This window comes from Amblyomma mixtum, chromosome 2 (genome assembly GCF_055824585.1).
Source record: "Amblyomma mixtum isolate Tamu chromosome 2, ASM5582458v1, whole genome shotgun sequence".
Lineage (NCBI taxonomy): Eukaryota > Metazoa > Arthropoda > Arachnida > Ixodida > Ixodidae > Amblyomma > Amblyomma mixtum.
The window spans coordinates 270,895,567-270,914,409 of record NC_143013.1 but is presented as its reverse complement, the minus strand read 5'-3'; the positions used below and the strand labels follow the sequence as shown (position 1 = coordinate 270,914,409).

General features: G+C 49.7%; 1 protein-coding gene across 2 annotated transcripts in view; it reads left to right on the top strand.

The window, feature by feature from the left end:
* Positions 1 to 18,843, top strand: part of ct (homeobox protein, cut) — a 754,353-nt gene that overhangs the window by 299,324 nt on the left and 436,186 nt on the right. The gene's annotated exons all lie outside the window — the stretch shown is intronic.

Below are 18,843 nucleotides of genomic sequence, written 5' to 3'. Positions count from 1 at the left end.
TACCTACATTTGTTTAAGTATGAGGGAAGGAGATGACGCAACATTTGAAGTCCATAATTTGTTCGTGAGTATGGAATTTCCCAGGTTTCAGCTTGTCGTGTAGTACGAATACTAGTTTTTAGCTTTATGAGCAGCTCATCATTCAGTATTGATGGCGGCGTCCAACGAGCTTCTAGGAAAAGCGCGCTTAGAGCGCGTATAGTTGGTACCTTTCTCTTGTGAGAGAAAATGTTTGCGTGCCGCAGAGGCGACGCCGGTTGCTTCTCGTCTCTTCATTTATTTATTTTTTTATTTACTTATAGGCCTACCGTTGGCCGCGCGGCTGTTACAGTGGTGGGACGTAGCCCGTGAAGAATACCGTGTTCACTCGCAAATAAGAAAATAAAAAGTTCACCTTCATCTACACTGTCATATTTCTTGCAACGTGTAGTATAACTTCCTTTGAATGCTTTATTTTAGAGATGCAGTGTTAATGAATAATCACTTTGGAAGAAGTTAAAATGCGCAAAAAATGAAAAGGAATATTTATTTACAAATACTGAAGGCCGTGGGACTGCAAACAGCACAAACTTAATGTACAGTATATGAAACAGAAACAAATTATATTCCGCGCTGGTTTTGCACGTGCAGAGCTGGTGGAGTCGTGCACGTGCCTCCAAGAGAGTCAGACGCAAGGAGGGACGCAAATTGTAGACATTGTAGTGTACATATGTGGTTTAATTTACGGAAGTAATTGGCCATTAACTTTCGGCTAAGCACATATATCTTATATATACGCCTTATGTATGCAGGTTGGAATTTTCGATTTTTATTTTTTCAAAATTCGACGGATTTTTTTTTTCATTTTTTTATTTCAGGGTGATACTTTCGTTTTTTTCTTTTTCGGCGAATATTATTTTCGACGAATGAAATACAGACTTTTTTCGGAGTCTTAATGTAGCAATTCTTTGTGGTCAAAAACTCATTTAAAGTCTATCTTGGTATTTTTGTCATTGTGAACAACTTATTTGCCAGTAATTAACGTGCAAATGGTGGTATATACTTGGAGCTGTGCTTGTAGAAAAAATTGCTACCCTCGTTAAAAGTGTAACGAAGACGAAACGGAAGTGGAAGTTTACCTCTAAGACCTAGGCTATCGTTGGGTGTATCACGCTGCGTTGAGTGCGAGTGCGGGGCATAACGTGGTCTGTGTGTTGATGGCAGCGATGGAACCGCCGGTCAATCATCGTAGTAGCCAAAACATACTTTTTCCTGCGCCCCTTCGCGGTTTCATGTCAGTGCCCTGCTTCATTAGATTAATCTAATTAACCGACTAACTACTTTAAGCAGGTAATGATAAAGATTAAACAGTGCTTATCTAGAAGTCAGCGATGAGATGATGCTGCATGGTCTGCAGAGGCTTGTAACCCAGCGCAGCAATACCTCAAATCGCATTACTGCGCTGCTTATCCTACACTGCCATCGTCGCATTATACCCTTCGCTTCCATACTTAATTAATTTTCGACTTTAATTGAGTGTAACTCGCATTCATCGGCCAGCTAGTTATGCCTTGCATGCCGAAAATACTGTCCTTTTCCGGTTAAAACCTAATTTCGAAAAGTGAGTTCGGCGTACTTTTATCGGTTGTACTTTTTGTTTTTTCGGTTTAAACCGAGCGGTTTGAATCAAGCGGTCGTAATGACTGCTTTTTTCTTGCCGCCCTCAGTTTTTGTAAAAAAAAGCTGAAATAAAGTGATTGATTGATTGATTGAAGTCCAGCCAACCCCTGTATAATAAGCTGCACAACTTAACCAGGTAATCAAGGTGGTTATTCAGGGTGCGCTGCCGGATCGATCAGAAACTAGAAGCGGGGTCGATGCTAATTCAGTGTATTATTTATTACATTTCAATACATTATTCTGGAATACGTACGGTCAAGTAGTGCAGCGCCGCACACAAATAACATTATGCAGACGCGCAAGCGTATATAAGCTTATCACTGCTTCGAAATATTTAATTCCTGTCAGCATATTCTTAAAGCAGCTTTGCATAAACTTGCCCAGAACGTTTGATGTCCATGCTCTCCCAACTTCTCGCCAGGAACAGCGGTCTTTGTTGCTATGGTGTAAGAATGCAGCGCGAAAAGCAAGGACAAACGAAGAAGTGGACAGGACTGGCGCTGAAACGGTACAATTTTCCTTTTGAGATAGAAGGAGAGGATCCTTGCCTTGCAAGTAGAGATCGCGACAAGATTCACGTCGGTTATGGCGGCATCTTGCTTGCTCGAGGTAGATAGAAAAGAGCCTAATGTAGAAGAAATCTCATGAACTAAAGTGGCTGTTTGGGCTTCTTGGTCAGTGATCATGGTTAAACAATGCAGCGCGAAAAGACACGGACAAACGAAGAAGTGGACAGGACTGGCGCTGAAACGGTACAATTTTCCTTTTGAGATAGAAGGAGAGGATCCTTGCCTTGCAAGTAGAGATCGCGACAAGATTCACGTCGGTTATGGCGGCATCTTGCTTGCTCGAGGTAGATAGAAAAGAGCCTAATGTAGAAGAAATCTCATGAACTAAAGTGGCTGTTTGGGCTTCTTGGTCAGTGATCATGGTTAAACAATGCAGCGCGAAAAGACACGGACAAACGAAGAAGTGGACAGGACTGGCGCTGAAACGGTACAATTTTCCTTTTGAGATAGAAGGAGAGGATCCTTGCCTTGCAAGTAGAGATCGCGACAAGATTCACGTCGGTTATGGCGGCATCTTGCTTGCTCGAGGTAGATAGAAAAGAGCCTAATGTAGAAGAAATCTCATGAACTAAGGTGGCTGTTTGGGCTTCTTGGTCAGTGATCATGGTTAAACAATGCAGCGCGAAAAGACACGGACAAACGAAGAAGTGGACAGGACTGGCGCTGAAACGGTACAATTTTCCTTTTGAGATAGAAGGAGAGGATCCTTGCCTTGCAAGTAGAGATCGCGACAAGATTCACGTCGGTTATGGCGGCATCTTGCTTGCTCGAGGTAGATAGAAAAGAGCCTAATGTAGAAGAAATCTCATGAACTAAAGTGGCTGTCACGCCGCAGCTAGCGTGCGTCGTGGTAAAGTGTGAGGAGTGTCGCCGAAAGGGAGCAGGGGAATGCGCAGACAAAAGGAGAAGTACTTAAAACGGCGTAGCGTGCGAGGGTCGAGCTTCTCGGCCCCAGCGAGTGGGGAATGGTTTCTTCTAGGAAGTCGGTCCGAAACCCGAGACGACGACAGGACGGCTGGGGCTGTTCTTGTTTTCGTTCTTGCTAGCTGGCCAGAGCGGCTAACAGTGGAGCGTGTGTTTTGAATTCTGTTTGTTTCCTTCTGTTGTAATAGCTTTTCGTTAGCCATGGCTGCTTACAGCGAGGTGTGTGTTTTATATTGTTTACTTGTCTTTTGCCTTGTGACCTCTTACTTCTAAACGACGGCGGGAAAGCCGTCGATTGGCTAAAAAGTAAGTTTTGGCGGGAGGATTGTTTATTGGCGGAGGAGGGAGTTTTTGGCGCGAATGTGACGAGATGGGTGCGCGCGAAGGAGAGCGCCGAGGTTGGGTGTGTGGCAGCCGGACAGATCGGTCGTGTGTGGCCGGTGGTGGTCCAGGGGCCGAAAGCGTAGAGTTGGAGACGCGAGTTAGTTGAGCGGCGGCCGGACGGGTTGGCCGTGTGGTGGCCAGCGGTGGTCCGGAGTCGTGGAAGTTTTGAGGTTTTTTATTTTTAGTTAAAGTGGAGAGGCCGAAATCACTCGGCATATGTAAATAAGTTGTATATACATTTGTAATAAATAATTTCTTGAAGAAAGCCTTCCAAGTGCACTCACCATCCGAAGACCTGCACGCCTGTCTGATCTCACCCGTAGTGAAGTACGTCCCCCGGGTCACTCACGAGACCCGCCCTCTACGACTCCGCATCAACATCAAGGAGAACAACATCAACAACGACAGAGCAGAGAGGGAGAAAATTCGTGACTGGCGCAGCCGACAGGATTCGAGACAAGGGACCGCTGCTTTGCGACGGGAACGAGGAAGATAGAGGCAGCCCAGGTTGAGAAGACGCCAAGGTGGTGAGCTCACAAGAAACGTTTGCCCTTGGGTGGCGAAGAGGAGTCGAAAATCGGACGTCAAGAAAGAAGAAAGAAGGCACAAGAGACAGCAGAGGGATCTTCACCGATCACCACCGATCATCGCAGCTTCGACAACAGTGTAGGTGGGAAGAAGAATCGTGGACACCAACAGAGGAAATGAGGACGGACTTAAATTGAAGGGGCCTTGAGAGTGCGGCGGCGTTTCGTAACAAGACTTGTGGCGTATCAGCGTGAAGTTCATTGTGAGAGAACTCTCGAACTTGGTTTGAATGACGATCTTTGAAGAGAAGGCAGCGAAAGAAAAACGGTGAGCGAACAGCGCTGCTCTCAACTTTGTGCTTTATGCTTACGAGGGGAAAGAGTAAACTACTGTCGCCAGAGATGGATAGTAGCACGACTGAGGGAATGAGCGAGACAAGCACGGAAAACGGCCAATCTGGACCCAAAATGCAAATTGAATTAGAAATTGAAAAGATGAGGCTAGAGAGGGCCAAAATTGAATTCGAGACAGAAAAATTACGCAGACAAGGCACAGCTGATCTGTCAGAGGGGAAAGAAGCAGCAAAATACTCCACAATGCTGAGCACCGTACTGCCTCGAATGCCAAAAGATGAGTCGCTTATTCCGGGGTGGTTCGATTCGGTGGAGATGTTGTTTCACTCTTTCAGAGTGCCGGAAAGCGTGCAGTCTATCACTCTGATCCCGTACCTCACTGACCGCATGCGATCAATGGCGATGCAAAGTGGGACGAAGGAAATACTTCACTATAAACAGCTGAAGGAGGTAATTCTGAGGGAGTTGCGATTAAGTCCGGCAGAATACAAAAGAATGTTTGACACGGCTACGAAAGGACCGCAAGAATCATGGCGCCAATTCGGCTACCGACTGCGCAGCTATTACTCATATTATATCAGCAGTAGAAAAGTGACCGAAAAGGATGAGCTGATGGAGCTGGTAGTGGTTGATAAAATGAAAGAGGTCCTGTGTAATGACGCGCTCCGACAGATAGCTCTCCAAGAAAACAAAAATTGGCTTAAAATCGACGGACTTGCAGAGGTGGCCGAGGCTGTGGAGAGCAGCCGCGGGAAGACACCGGGGACAGGCGGTCCACGCATGAGGACGGTCAGTGGTGAAGGATGTAGAAGAGAGGTGGCTGGAACGTCGCAACTTCACAGGGAAGGACAGAAGGAGGTTAAGTATGCGCAATTTAATGCACATACGACGATGCGCCAGTGTTACCGTTGTGGCCGACTAGGTCATATGGCTAGGGAGTGTCGTGAAATGGAAGTAAATGGCGGAAACAGAGATATAGGTGTTCATAACGTTGCTACGGAGGAGCATTCTGCCGGCAGGGAATGGGAGCAGGATAGGGGAAAGAACCCAGCGTCTCCCCTCTGTTACCGCTGTGGCCGATTAGGGCATATGGCCCGAGAATGCCAAGAGACGGAGGTCAGGAAGATTACAGCCGGAGTGATAGAAGTGACCCCTCACAGCGCTGAAATTCTGTGCCAGGATCGGGAGCGAAAAGCCAGCACTCAGTTGACGGAGACGCATAAGGTGGGCGATGTCTCCCTCTGTTCTGGGGAATCAATAATCTTGGCACGAGTGGATTCGGGCACGGACATCACAGTGGTCAGGAGGTCACTACTGCCGCAGGAAAGGGTAGATCCACGAGGCAAAGTCGCATTGAAGGGTGCCTTCGGACACCAGATTGAGGCTGAGCTCGCGTGTGTGCCGCTGAGAGTCGATCCGGGGGGCTTACCCGTGGGCATCTTGTGCGCAGTGACAGAGGAGCTGGCGAGCGAAATTGACTGTTTGGTAACAGTGAGTGATTATAATGAACTGGTAAAGCAGAAGGAACCCCTGAGCACGAAGAATGATTATAATGAACTGGTAAAGCAGAAGGAACCCCTGAGCACGAAACATGAGAGCAGCGATGTTCGAGGCTCGCCTTGGTGGACTGTTGTTGTGGTTGCTTTCCTTTTGATTTGCATGCATGCTCTTTATATGATTAACCTTCACTTGAAACATGTAATCTTGTGGCTTATGGTGTGGTGTGTAGAAGTGTACCTTGCTTTCATGTACTTGCATGCCTGTATTCTTTTTCGGAGTGTATCTCGGTGTGTATCTCAGGGGGAAGATTTAGTGCATTCTCGCACTAGAGAGAGGGGCGGCGGCTTGAGGCAGCCTAAAGGAGAAGCATGCTTTGTTCGGAACTGGCGAAAAAAAAAGGGTCGGGGGAAAGAATTCAGAAGAAGGGGGGAGGTGTCACGCCGCAGCTAGCGTGCGTCGTGGTAAAGTGTGAGGAGTGTCGCCGAAAGGGAGCAGGGGAATGCGCAGACAAAAGGAGAAGTACTTAAAACGGCGTAGCGTGCGAGGGTCGAGCTTCTCGGCCCCAGCGAGTGGGGAATGGTTTCTTCTAGGAAGTCGGTCCGAAACCCGAGACGACGACAGGACGGCTGGGGCTGTTCTTGTTTTCGTTCTTGCTAGCTGGCCAGAGCGGCTAACAGTGGAGCGTGTGTTTTGAATTCTGTTTGTTTCCTTCTGTTGTAATAGCTTTTCGTTAGCCATGGCTGCTTACAGCGAGGTGTGTGTTTTATATTGTTTACTTGTCTTTTGCCTTGTGACCTCTTACTTCTAAACGACGGCGGGAAAGCCGTCGATTGGCTAAAAAGTAAGTTTTGGCGGGAGGATTGTTTATTGGCGGAGGAGGGAGTTTTTGGCGCGAATGTGACGAGATGGGTGCGCGCGAAGGAGAGCGCCGAGGTTGGGTGTGTGGCAGCCGGACAGATCGGTCGTGTGTGGCCGGTGGTGGTCCAGGGGCCGAAAGCGTAGAGTTGGAGACGCGAGTTAGTTGAGCGGCGGCCGGACGGGTTGGCCGTGTGGTGGCCAGCGGTGGTCCGGAGTCGTGGAAGTTTTGAGGTTTTTTATTTTTAGTTAAAGTGGAGAGGCCGAAATCACTCGGCATATGTAAATAAGTTGTATATACATTTGTAATAAATAATTTCTTGAAGAAAGCCTTCCAAGTGCACTCACCATCCGAAGACCTGCACGCCTGTCTGATCTCACCCGTAGTGAAGTACGTCCCCCGGGTCACTCACGAGACCCGCCCTCTACGACTCCGCATCAACATCAAGGAGAACAACATCAACAACGACAGAGCAGAGAGGGGAAAATATCGTGACTGTGGCTGTTTGGGCTTCTTGGTCAGTGATCATGGTTAAACAATGCAGCGCGAAAAGACAAGGACAAACGAAGAAGTGGACAGGACTGGCGCTGCTTCATACGGTACAATTTTCCTTTTGAGATAGAAGGAGGTCCACTTCTTCGTTTGTGCTTGTCTTTTCGCGCTGCATTCTTTAACCATGATCACTGACCAACAAGCCCAAACAGCCACTTTTGTTGCTATGTTCTGCGCGGTAAGGTTGAAAGGCGGGAGTCAGGATCCTTCTTCACGCATGCAGCGCCGATGACCGCGACTCGACTCCCATGCCCGCGGGAAGGCGGCCAGCGGACGAGCCGGCGTCGCTGAGGCTCCGATTTTTCTCTTCCTTAACATATATTTTTTTTTCGTCACCCAGCCGGGGGCGCTCGTGTTTCAATGGGTCGGCGCTCGGGACACCGCGGGGCTGGTCGAGCGATACGGGGCCCCAATTGGATCCAGCTCGCTGATAGCGCATGATTCGAGAGTGGTGGCGCCTTGCAATCGAGGAGCCACTCTCTCGAGCCGAGCGCGCGGCCATTTATCGCTGCCGGCAAGGACCTTGAACTGCGGATGTGCCCGACGATGTGAAGAAGAGCACCACGAGCTTGTCTTCGCCCCGCCTGGGCTGGCCCGTGAGTGACAGGATTGCTACTCTCACTCTTTCTTCCTTTTTTTTCTTTGTCGTGTCGCGTTTTTTTCCAGTCTCACATGTACGAGGAGACAGGCTATGCTCTTTAAACCAGCTAGGACTGAAAGGGTTATAGGGGTTAGTTCTTTTAGGTCTGAGAGGGTTACCACGCACAATTAGTCCCTGACAGAACAGCCAGTCGGCCACCGCGGTGGCTCAGTGGTTATGGTGCTCGGCTGCTGGCCCGAAAGACTCGGCTTCGATCCCGGCCGCGGCGGTTGAATTTCTTTGGAGGAGAAATTCTAGAGGCCCGTGTACTGTGCGATGTTAGTGCACGCTAAAGAACCGCAGGTGGTCGAAATTTCCGGAGGCCTCCACTTCGGCGTCTCTCATAGTCGCTTTGGGACGTTAAACCGCATAAACCAAACTAAACCAAACCAGAACAACCAGTCGCTGTCAGTACTTACAGCAAGGCTGTTGTTCAAAAAAAAAAGTCGGAGAAGTACATGGTGCAACTGGAACCCCCTTCCCCCCTTCCTATGAGTGGCCCATTAATTCGCCCCTGCCTACGCCATAGGTTCAGGCATAAAGCAGGACTAGTTGAAATCACAATACAGCGCACCTGTTATACATTACATCAGTAGAATTAGCTGACATCTGCGCGAACGCTTGTATTCATTGAGGGAGTTGGTAAGTGATCTCCAAAAACCCCGTAACATTTTGTGTGTGCAGAGGGAAGCTGTTTGTCCAAAACTTATCTGATTCCACGACGGTTGAGTTATACACGCTGAACATTTTTAAGAGAAATTTCTGCTGTCGTTGAGTGGGCACACTCGCTTTTACGTATCCCGGTGATGAAAACTTTTAGGCGAGCGCGATGATCGGACGGACGGCGGAAAAATCATAGAACACTAAACAAGTCTGGCGCCTGCTGTAAGGAAGTGATACTCCGTTGAACAGAACGGTTGTAGCCTTGGCATATAGAGTATACACTGATACCATAATGTGACATCGCACAGTACACGGGCCTCTAGAATTTCGCCTTCATCGGCTGAATTTCGATGAAGGCGAAATTCTAGAGGCCCGTGTACTGTGCGATGTCAGAGCACGTTAAAGAACCCCAGGTGATCGAAATTTCCGGAGCCCTTCACTACGGCGTCCCGCATAGCCTGAGTTGCTTTGGGACGTTAAACCCCAATAAACCAACCAACCATAATGGGACTGGAAGATAAATATAAAGGTCCGCATGCATGCCACTGCATCTAATGCATTGGGCTGCTGATATACTCTTCTCTATACTGATATATACTGCATGCTGTCTTCCATATATGCGCACAGGAGCACTTTTGAGCGCCGTTGTTCCGCCATTACACTTGTCAGCGCGAATGCAGCGCCTCTTCTCGCCATAAATTCCTTCGTCATCAGAGGATGCCGTGAAGAACGCGTAAAGGCTAACAAAATGCAACAAACGTACTCCTTTAAAAACAAAAATAAATAATGACGATTAAAGCCGTGGTAACGCAGTAAGTTCATCAGCTGTTCCTCCTTGCACTTTTGCAGTTGTTGAATTTATCAGGCATGAGTGTGCGTCGATTCCGGTCCTGTTTTGGGTGGGTAAGAGTCGGGCGCGAGGCACGAGCTTTTTGCACGGGATGATCACGTGATCGTGTCCTCATGGGGGTGATCCCCACACATTGCTGTGCCAGCCTCACGGGGCCCTCCGTGCATCGCGCTCTTTATGCACGGACGCTGATGTTCATAACTGCTACGTTTAGACATGAAACCTTCACATTTTACAGTTAACGCTGTAAAAAATCGCTGCAGACTTATTTGCAGGAGTGCGCTACCTTTTTAACAAGGGACTGGAGCACGTAACAATAGCGCGAATTCTAGGCTGGTGGAATTTATTAATAGTATAGTACCGAAGCCTCACCGCAGATTATCGCTTCAGCTCATTTTACGCTGCTGTCAACGTCGAGTTAAAATACTTTATTGCTTATCCTCGAATAGAGTCAAATATTGTTTCTCATCGAATAAAATCACATATCGTTTATCCTCAAATACTGTGCCTGATTCTGTTAATATACTGTTAAGATTCTGTTAAGATTCTGTTAAGATTCTGTTAATATTATATAATAACAAGGTCTCTCTACATCAACCACGATCTGATGGCATGTGTTTGTCAGTATAGTCCTTACTGCTTCATCTACAGCCGCGGTGCCTCCGTGGTGCTCGGCTGCTGACCCAAAAGACGCGGGCTCGATTCCGGCCGCGGCGGTTGCATTCCGATGGAGGCGAAATGCTAGAGACCCGTGTGCTGTGCGATGTCAGTGGTCAAAATTATCCTCAGCCCCTCTCTACGGCGTCCCTCATAACCTGAGTCGCTTTGGGACGTTAAACCCCCATAAACCACACCGAACCAAACCATAATGCTTCATCTAATTCATAATTTTTATCCCTGTTATAAAGCTATTATTCTAATATGCATGTGAAAGCAGTGAACTTGACTGTTACTTACGCTGTAAAAGAGCGTACGCTAACAGTGGGCAGCGTTTCACTTTCGCTTGGTCTCCTTTTCCTCATGTACATGCCCGTAAACGCGACTGCTTCTTTAAAGGGACCATGAAAAGAATTAAAAGACGCTTGTAAATGTTAGAAGTTATGCTCAGAAGCACTGACACCAAGTATGAGTCTTCGGAACTGAGCCGGCAATTTATTATGGCTTTTTAAAAATCGCGTTTTTTAAAATTCGCGGGCCGATTGGTGTCTTCGTAGGGAGCGATTTTGAAACCAAAACCGGGAAAACAGACGTCACTAGTCCCATGACGTCGGTAGGCCACCACACGCTGTCATTCGCTCGAGCCGCGGCAGCTACGACGTCACGGGCACACTTCCGGTAGCGGTGAAAATCGTCTGCTCGAGGCGCCGCGCGACCCTCTCGGGCAAGCGCTAGCCAGGGCATTGCCTTCACGCATGTTTCCAATTTACCTCTGCCGCCTCTTTCTGCCGGGAGTTCGGGAGCAAAGAAAGCGCCGAGACCGGAGAGACGCTGCCGACGCACGCTGCTCCTCGGGAGTGCGACAACCGGAAGCCGTAAGCCGAACGTCAGCGAATGACGTATTCATGGGCGGAGCCCAGTCCCGGAGCTGTTTTCTTTATTTTTTCTTGGTGCTCCGCGCGTATGAGTTGAGGGGGGAGAGGAGGAGCGTGATTTTTAATCGTCTATAACTTCGTTGTTATTCATGCTAGCTCGAAAATTCTTTCGCTGGGGTGACGAGTGATGGATTGCCTATCTTTATGTAATCTCAATTAATTTGTTTCATAGTCCCTTTAAGGATGCCACCAAGCAGCAGTTACAAAACCAAATCGACGCGTAACCGTATGCAGAGAGATGCGCTCTGGGAAGGTGCTCGATGTGTCAAGGGAACGTGATCGCTCGCCATGTCCCCGCGCCTCTTGCTTCATTAGAGTAGGAGGCAAAGAAAACTATAAACAACCTAATGTACTATGTATATCATGAGTCACTGGCGCTTCTTGTGTAGCTTTTAGAGCGCAGCTCTTTGGCGTCCGTTCCTGGGTTTCGCGTCGTCGTCGGCGTTGTCGTCGGCCTCGTAACCAGCTCCGCCCCCCTTTCATCCCCCCAGCGCTAGCAGCGACCGACTGATACCGCTGGATGCCGCTGACGCCGCTAGAGAGTCAAGATAACGTGACTGCATAGAACACCGTCGCCGCCATGCAGAAAGAGGAGGAAAGGGTCCCCCCCCCCCCCCCCCCCTGTTCTTGTGTGGCGGATAGGGTGCTCTTCAGTTGCCGACGCGCCGGTTATTTCACGTAGGCCCCGGCACGTCGACGAATACGTGACCACCTTCCCACGGCTAGACCTGGTTCTTAGCGCTGCGGAAGCGAGGGTATCATATTGTTTGTGTCGGCATCGGCGGCGTTGTCCCTGAAACCAACTCCGCAGCTGGGGTTGACTCACTATCGAAAAGGTGAAACAGCTTATTTGCTGCGCTCAAATTTCGCATTAGGAAGTAACGTAATCGTCGGTAATTTTTTCATCGTCCGACAAGTCTTTCTAAGACGCCTTCCTGCCATGTAATCCACAACTGATCGTTAGGCTTTTCAGCTTTTTGCTGCCAACAGTCGTCACCATTACGTGACTGTATTAAACAGAATACATATACAGATTAGAAACACCCATTAGGAGAGTCCCCAAGATTACGTGTTAGGCCTTATGGTTAGTAGAACAACTTTATTCATGGGAAAGTGTCGGGAAGGGAATCACGGGGTATTTAGATTGAAGTTCATGGTGGGTGCTCTTACCAGACTGGACTTCAGTCTGTTGACATAACCGTAAGGCCTACGAAGAGGTCGCTGCAAAGCTGCGCTGTGTTGGCCTTATGGTTACGTCAGCAGACTGGAGGCTGGATAATTGTGATAGGGTTGCACCGCCCCCTTGTTTTCCTCTACCTAAGAAGGAAGGCACATTTCCTTCGACTGTGAAAGCGTTCGTTTCTTCCCCTGCGCAGGGGCAAGTGCTGTTGAAGCGCGTTTCAGACGGCACATATCGCTTTCGCCCGATGAATGTGACTCGTCGGATTTTAAACATTGTATAGGATTGCAGCGAGGTGCATCAGTTGGCGCATGATTCCAAGAGGATGCAGCAGCCAAAAATGACAACTTGGGAGAACAAATGGGCCGTGCGAGCTCAATGCTTTCAAGCCAAAACCTTTGGTTGGACTCAACGGCACCGTACAATCAGGTTAGAGAATCGGCTGATTTTGGCAACTCTAATCGAATGCGATGCTTATTGTCGATGCCCTACTCTCCACTCACGTGCAGATGCGTTCTGCTGGGAGCCAGAGCTGCGTTTAGGTTCGTCACTGTGCCCATGAGTTCGCAGCCTCACTGGGCATCCGCTGTGCGGCGCGTCGGTGCCCCGTGACGTCAATTCTGCGGCTGCTGCGCCGCATCGTTCCGCGGAGGAGCGAGAGAGCCGATCTCTGCCTTCAGCGACGGCGCGCTCTGTTCGTGCGGGGCCGGAAGTGGCGTTAGTGCGTGCGAAGCCTCGGCTTTCGACCCGGGCCCCGCTTATTTCCCCCCTTCGATGACTTCGTCCCAATGGGCGCCAGGGGCCGGCGGCCCGTTCCGATTGGCCGCCCCGTGGCGCCCCCCTTTCCCCCACCGTCCCGTGGCGGAACCAATCGGGAAACGCCGTCGTCGAACGCCGGGGGCCAATCAGGAATGGCGGCGCCTTCGAAAATCAATTAGGAGTAGCGAAGCGCGAGGAGCGTGACGCCGCCAGCGCCGGCGCGGCGTCAACGGCGTCGGCGCCGTTAGCGCACGCAGCCCGTCCCGGAAAACGCGCACCGACCAATCGCCTTCCGGATCGATGGCCTCCGTTTCGTCCGGACGGCCGGGCATGCGCAGCAGAGACGGCGAACCCCCCCTTTCCCCCCTCACCCCCCTTCGGTGCCGGCGATCGCCTCTCGCTTTCTGGTCTGACGGCATCGGACGCCGTGAAGGAAGAAGCGCGGACGAAAAATGGAGAGCAGCAGCCGCCATGCTCCCGTCCTCGCATCCGCTGTGGAACCAGCCGGAAACACTAGGGAAAGTAACGCTCTTGTGGCCCATTCGGTACTATTGTGGCGGTCCTTAACGATATCTCGGTGCTTTTTTATTCTATTATTTCATTTGAACTACAAATTTCTCTCGAAGATTTTATCCCACTGGACCTCTTGAACGGGCATGGTGACCGTCTATGAAGCAATCCATACTTCTCTTTCGGAAAGAACACTCCCGCCGGCGTGGTGAGCCTGCTTCGTATGCCCTAGTCGCCGGGAATACCCGGAATAAAAACATGAAAGGCCGATGGAAATGGGAGAACATATTTTCCAGAAACCATCTTGCGAGCCGTCTTAACGGATGATGCTTCGCTTCGTCATTACTACCAGCGGGTACCGAATCGAGCAGGTAACACACAGGGTAGCAGCGGCGTTTCGAAGCTCGCTCCCGCGGCCGGACGTCATCGACCGCGCTCGCGCTAGTCGCGCGAGGGTGCAAGTGGAAGGGGGGGTGAGAAGACTTGCGAGCGCGATCCCATCGGGAGCGCCTTCCTCTCCATCTTCCGCGCGCGCGGCCATCTTCCCCCTCCACCTCTCTCTCTCCATCGGCTCCCTCGCCGCCGCCGTCGGACGGGGGGGAAGGATCGGTCGGCGCGCCGCCGCCGCCGATCGGGGCTCGTTCGACGTTGGCGGCGACTCCGCCTCCCGACGACGACGACGCCATCGGCCCACCTTGTTCGAAGACCGCCTCCGAAGATGCGCTCCGATGCGCCGCCGTTTGATTCCGAGGGACGAACCGATACTACGGGCGCTGTTCGCCCCGCCTTCGGCGTGCCACTCAAACGGGCCCGCGTGTCGGACGGCGACCAGGACGAAGAGCGGTGCCGCGTCTTTCTTGATACGGGCCGAACAACCCCCTCCCCACTTCCTCCGAGTCCGCGACCGCCCATCAGCGCGGAGGGCGAGCGCGCAGCGTCGAGCGGCAAATGGCAAGGCGTCAAAGCGCGAAATAAACTGGTGCCATAGCAAGAACAACTTCACGGGGGAAGGGGAACGACAGACTGCTGCGTACAATGAACTCGGCTGCAGTAAACGAAGCGACGGAATCCCACAGAACTCGGAGCGGCGTCTGAATGTTCCGATGTTAAGTGCAGAATATTAGCGAAGCGCGAACGCCGCCATATACAGGTGGCGGGGTACTGAAAAATTGAGCTGTACCCAGCTTCGCCATTCTCATTCGGATCGCTTATTCCCTCAGCGTCGAGTTCATGACTGACTGCTTAGGTAGAACAAGCCGTGCTTTCCTTGTTGTCTTGCAACCAAATGCGAATTGGCGACAGCATCGCTTGGCACTTATGGTCGGTTATAACTCAAGAAAGAAGCAGCAGATGCTCCTCAACGGAACCCCCCGAGCCTATGGGGTCGATCGAGCCCCCTCACGGACCGATTCTCCCCATCTCCCCAGCGTGAAATCTCAGGAGGTAGCTGATGAATGGGGAATGACCGCGGTTTACTCGTATTAACCGCGTAGTCTTGAATAGCGGCCCACACCACTGGCTGGAAGGGGCCTCCCGCTTTGTTGTTGATTTGTATCGGTCAATAGAGGTCAGAACTTGAATATTGTGTTAATGAGAATGTGCGCACTTGTAGGCAACCTGTCAATACATTTCTAACGCTAGTAACAATAGCAATCACTTCCTGACAACAATACTGGCACGATTTTATCTTCAGAATATCCGTGAAGCTCTTATTGAATCACGCATCTTCACTTCATGATGCCCGTATAGAGTGGGCTATCAGGAGAGGAATGGGGAGGTTTCATTTGAACCTCGTATCTTGCTTCTTCGCCGGGGAAAAAACAAAAAAACAAAAAAACAGGTATTTGGCAAAGTTTTTTCCCAGGAAAATTTTCGTGCCTAAAGAGGACCCCGCACCCCCACCCCTCCCTTTCTTAAATCCGCTCCTGGCTAGGATGTCTACATCTGGCACTCCAAAGGACCGATTGGAGACCAATGGTAGAGGATGTTGACCTCCATGCATGTAACAATATAGACTGATGATGTTCAAAATGACAAGGCTGCATAGCTCTAACCTTTACAGAGAGCTTCGTGTTGAATGAAGCGTGATTCTTTTTATGATACTTGGCAGTTCTGGCCGCCATAAATATTTTGTAAGGACGTCGCTCCAAATTTTCCGGTTTCGAGGCTACCGCAATATATTCAATTCTCAGCCGTGACGTTTTGTGTTGAAAGCTTTCTGTCGTGCTTTCTTACGCAACCAGAAAGAACTTTGTTTCTCTAGATATAGTCGCCGAATTCCGCACTCGATGTTTCAGTGGGAAGGCGCGCCGAGTTGTTTCCTTAGTTTCATTACAGAGTTTTGTGACTGAAATTCGTACAAGAATTGTTATCGTCAGAGCTTTTCAGGAGAACCGAAAGGTCGTAATTACCCAGGAACGCAGGGCTAAACGCTCGAGGAAGTAGATAATTTGAAGAGAATACGTCGGTTTTATTTCTCGTTCTCTTGTATGCCACTTTCCAGAATTTTCAATATTCACAACTTGCGCAGCCGGAGTCACGAACGAAACATGAAGCATTAGTGCATGTGACACTGAAAGGATTTACAGGTGAACTGTCGCCCTCTGAATACTACAAGCTGTAATGTGCAGTAATGTCACACTGCTGACTTTTTTTCCCTTAACATAACGTAGCTACTTTAGACTCTTATTGTGCTATTGTGAAATGTCGCTGAATTTTTAGACCGTACGACAAGAACAATTTATGAGACCACGGTAGTGGTTGTATAAACCGTTGACTTCGTGACCATGGCATGTGAGTATAAACGATAAGGAACTCTCAGTTATATGAAGCAATCTCGGCAGCATCCCCATCACCTGTCCATAAAAGTGTGATGAAATCTCCTCACTTTCATTACCAATTTTTCTCAGAACAGGGGAAAAATGATAAGACTAAAGGACGGGGCTGACGTGAGGTGGAGTGAAACAGAAACAGCTCAATGTAACCATTGGTTATTTCTCAAACGCAAACGCTTGCATATCTTTGAGACGCAACAAAGGAGGAGGCGCAGTTCTTTGAAACCTCCTCTCTGGAGACGCTGGCCGCAGGTTTGTGTGACACAAATATTTACATCAGTGACTCTGACCGCAGGAATTTGACTGCCGCAGTGGTTCGCCGCCAGTGTGTAATATCATCTCCTGACGTCATGTAGCGAAATTTAATGTGCATGCTGCATGCTTTCTGTGCCGATGAAGTAAACCTAGAGAAATGTACGCCGTCGGGAAGCCTGCCTTATTTCTAAGAGACCGTGAATCAAACATCAAATTATGTACGTGTTTTTCAACTCTGTGTATTCAGTATCGTCGTGGTCATTAATTATTGCTCCGCTGAAGTCCACTCAGGACAAAGCTGATCTCTAGTTATCTATGGCTAGCTATGCCCAGTGCCAGCCATGGCATTCTCCAGCCTGAAATAATCTTACTGGACCTTACTCTGTATGGGTGAAAAAAAAAGTATTAGATATAGATCTTTACTTCGACTCCGCAGCCTTCAGTGCTGGATTGGTTTGGTTTATTGGGGATTAACGTCCCAAAGCGAGTCAGGCTATGAGAGACGCCGTAGTGAAGGGCTCCGGAAATTTCGACCACCTGGGGTTCTTTAACGTGCACTGACATCGCACAGCACACGGGGCTCTAGAATTTCGCCTTCAAGAAATTCAGCCGCCGCGGCCGGGATCGAACCCGCGTCTTTCGGTTCAGCAGCCGAGCGCCATAACCACCGAGCCACCGCGGCGGGGCAGTGCTGGATTTATTAACAGATTACTTAGAAGGTCGAGACCTACCTATAAAATATTGTTGTGCAACTTTGGCCAGAACATTACATTGGAATCAACTAAAAGTGTTTCTCGTACATAAGGAAGGAAGCTTTCATCGGAAAGCCTGGCAATAATTTCGTGAATATGACCTCCAGTGAAGCAGCACCCACGGGAGTAACTGTGTGGACTACAGCCAGTTCAGCTGAACTGTTAATTGCGTCACGTTTCAGCGGCATAGCGCTCCTGGCCGTCCCGAATCGTCGTCCCACGCTGCCGCGCAACGAGACGGGCGACTGGCCGGCTCATTTCCGTTGTACTCAGCCACACGAGCCTCCTCGACCGAATATAGATAGCACGGGTATCGTCTCGCCAAAGCAGAGAGACGCACCGAGGGGACAAAAAAAAAAGAAAAGAAACAGCAATAGGAGCTTCACGGGGACCTCTAGCCTAAAGCGCCGCGCGCACTCTCGCTGATTGCGCCAGCCTAGCTCATGCATTCCCGACTGTCTCCGACAGAGTCTTACAGAAGTGCACAGATGAAGAACTCTGGCGATAAGAAGAGCGCCTCGTTGTTCGAGATGACGTCGGAGAGAAAAAACAATAAAAAGGTACAAAATAACGACGCAATAAAAAAGTCGAGAAACCCGAAACGGTGAGGGCCATCCTTTCCTTCGAGGCATCGTTTCGAAGCATTTCTTTCGTGCCAAAACTTGGTACCGTTGAGAAAGAAGAGAGAAGAAGCAGGAAGTGAGAAAAGGAAGAGGCGAAGAGAAAGGAGAATAAATGAGCGAGTTAGCAGCGTCTCTGCGGAGGCATTGCGATGCGCGCAGCTGCGCTAAAAGCGTCCCGCGCGCCCAGAGGACCACGCCAGCTGTTCAGCGCTCGATCAATGCAGTCAGGGCCTCTCTCCCCGCAGGCTCTGCACGGGGCGCCCAGTCCGAGACGCCGCACTGCACCGCCGTGTACTACTTGAGAATCTCCTGCAGACTTCTTCGCGCATACCTGTGCACGTGATATGTGTGCTCAACCATCACCGTATCATCCTCTTTTAGCCACCATGAAAACAACATCAGCAGTAACAACAACAACAACAGTAGATACAAACAATGATGCCCGTAGGCTTTCTCGATTGTCATCAGCGGTGGGGCGCTTTTCATGAAAAGAAAAAAAAAACTTTGCTCCGGGAAGCAGTTAGGTCCTGTAAGCAGGGGAGCGAGAGAAAGAGAGAAGAATAAAATAGTGATGATTTGTCGCAGCAACTGTGAATGAGTCTTCAAGAGGACCTGTTCTATTTGCCGAGGAAAGTTTCTGCAGGCGGCCGGAGAAATCCACGTTTATAGGTGCTCGAAGTTGAGGGTGCTTCACTCAAGCTTGGCATGTCAGTGTTGCAATCGAAACACATTGCCTGAGCGCAGTGTTTCCCTCGAGTGCTTCAAGTTCTGCGAGCGGGTCGACAACGCTTCACCTTCTTTCTGACTGGCACTCCAACCTATTAATTATGCCCAGATATTAGAGAGAGAATTGTGAATTT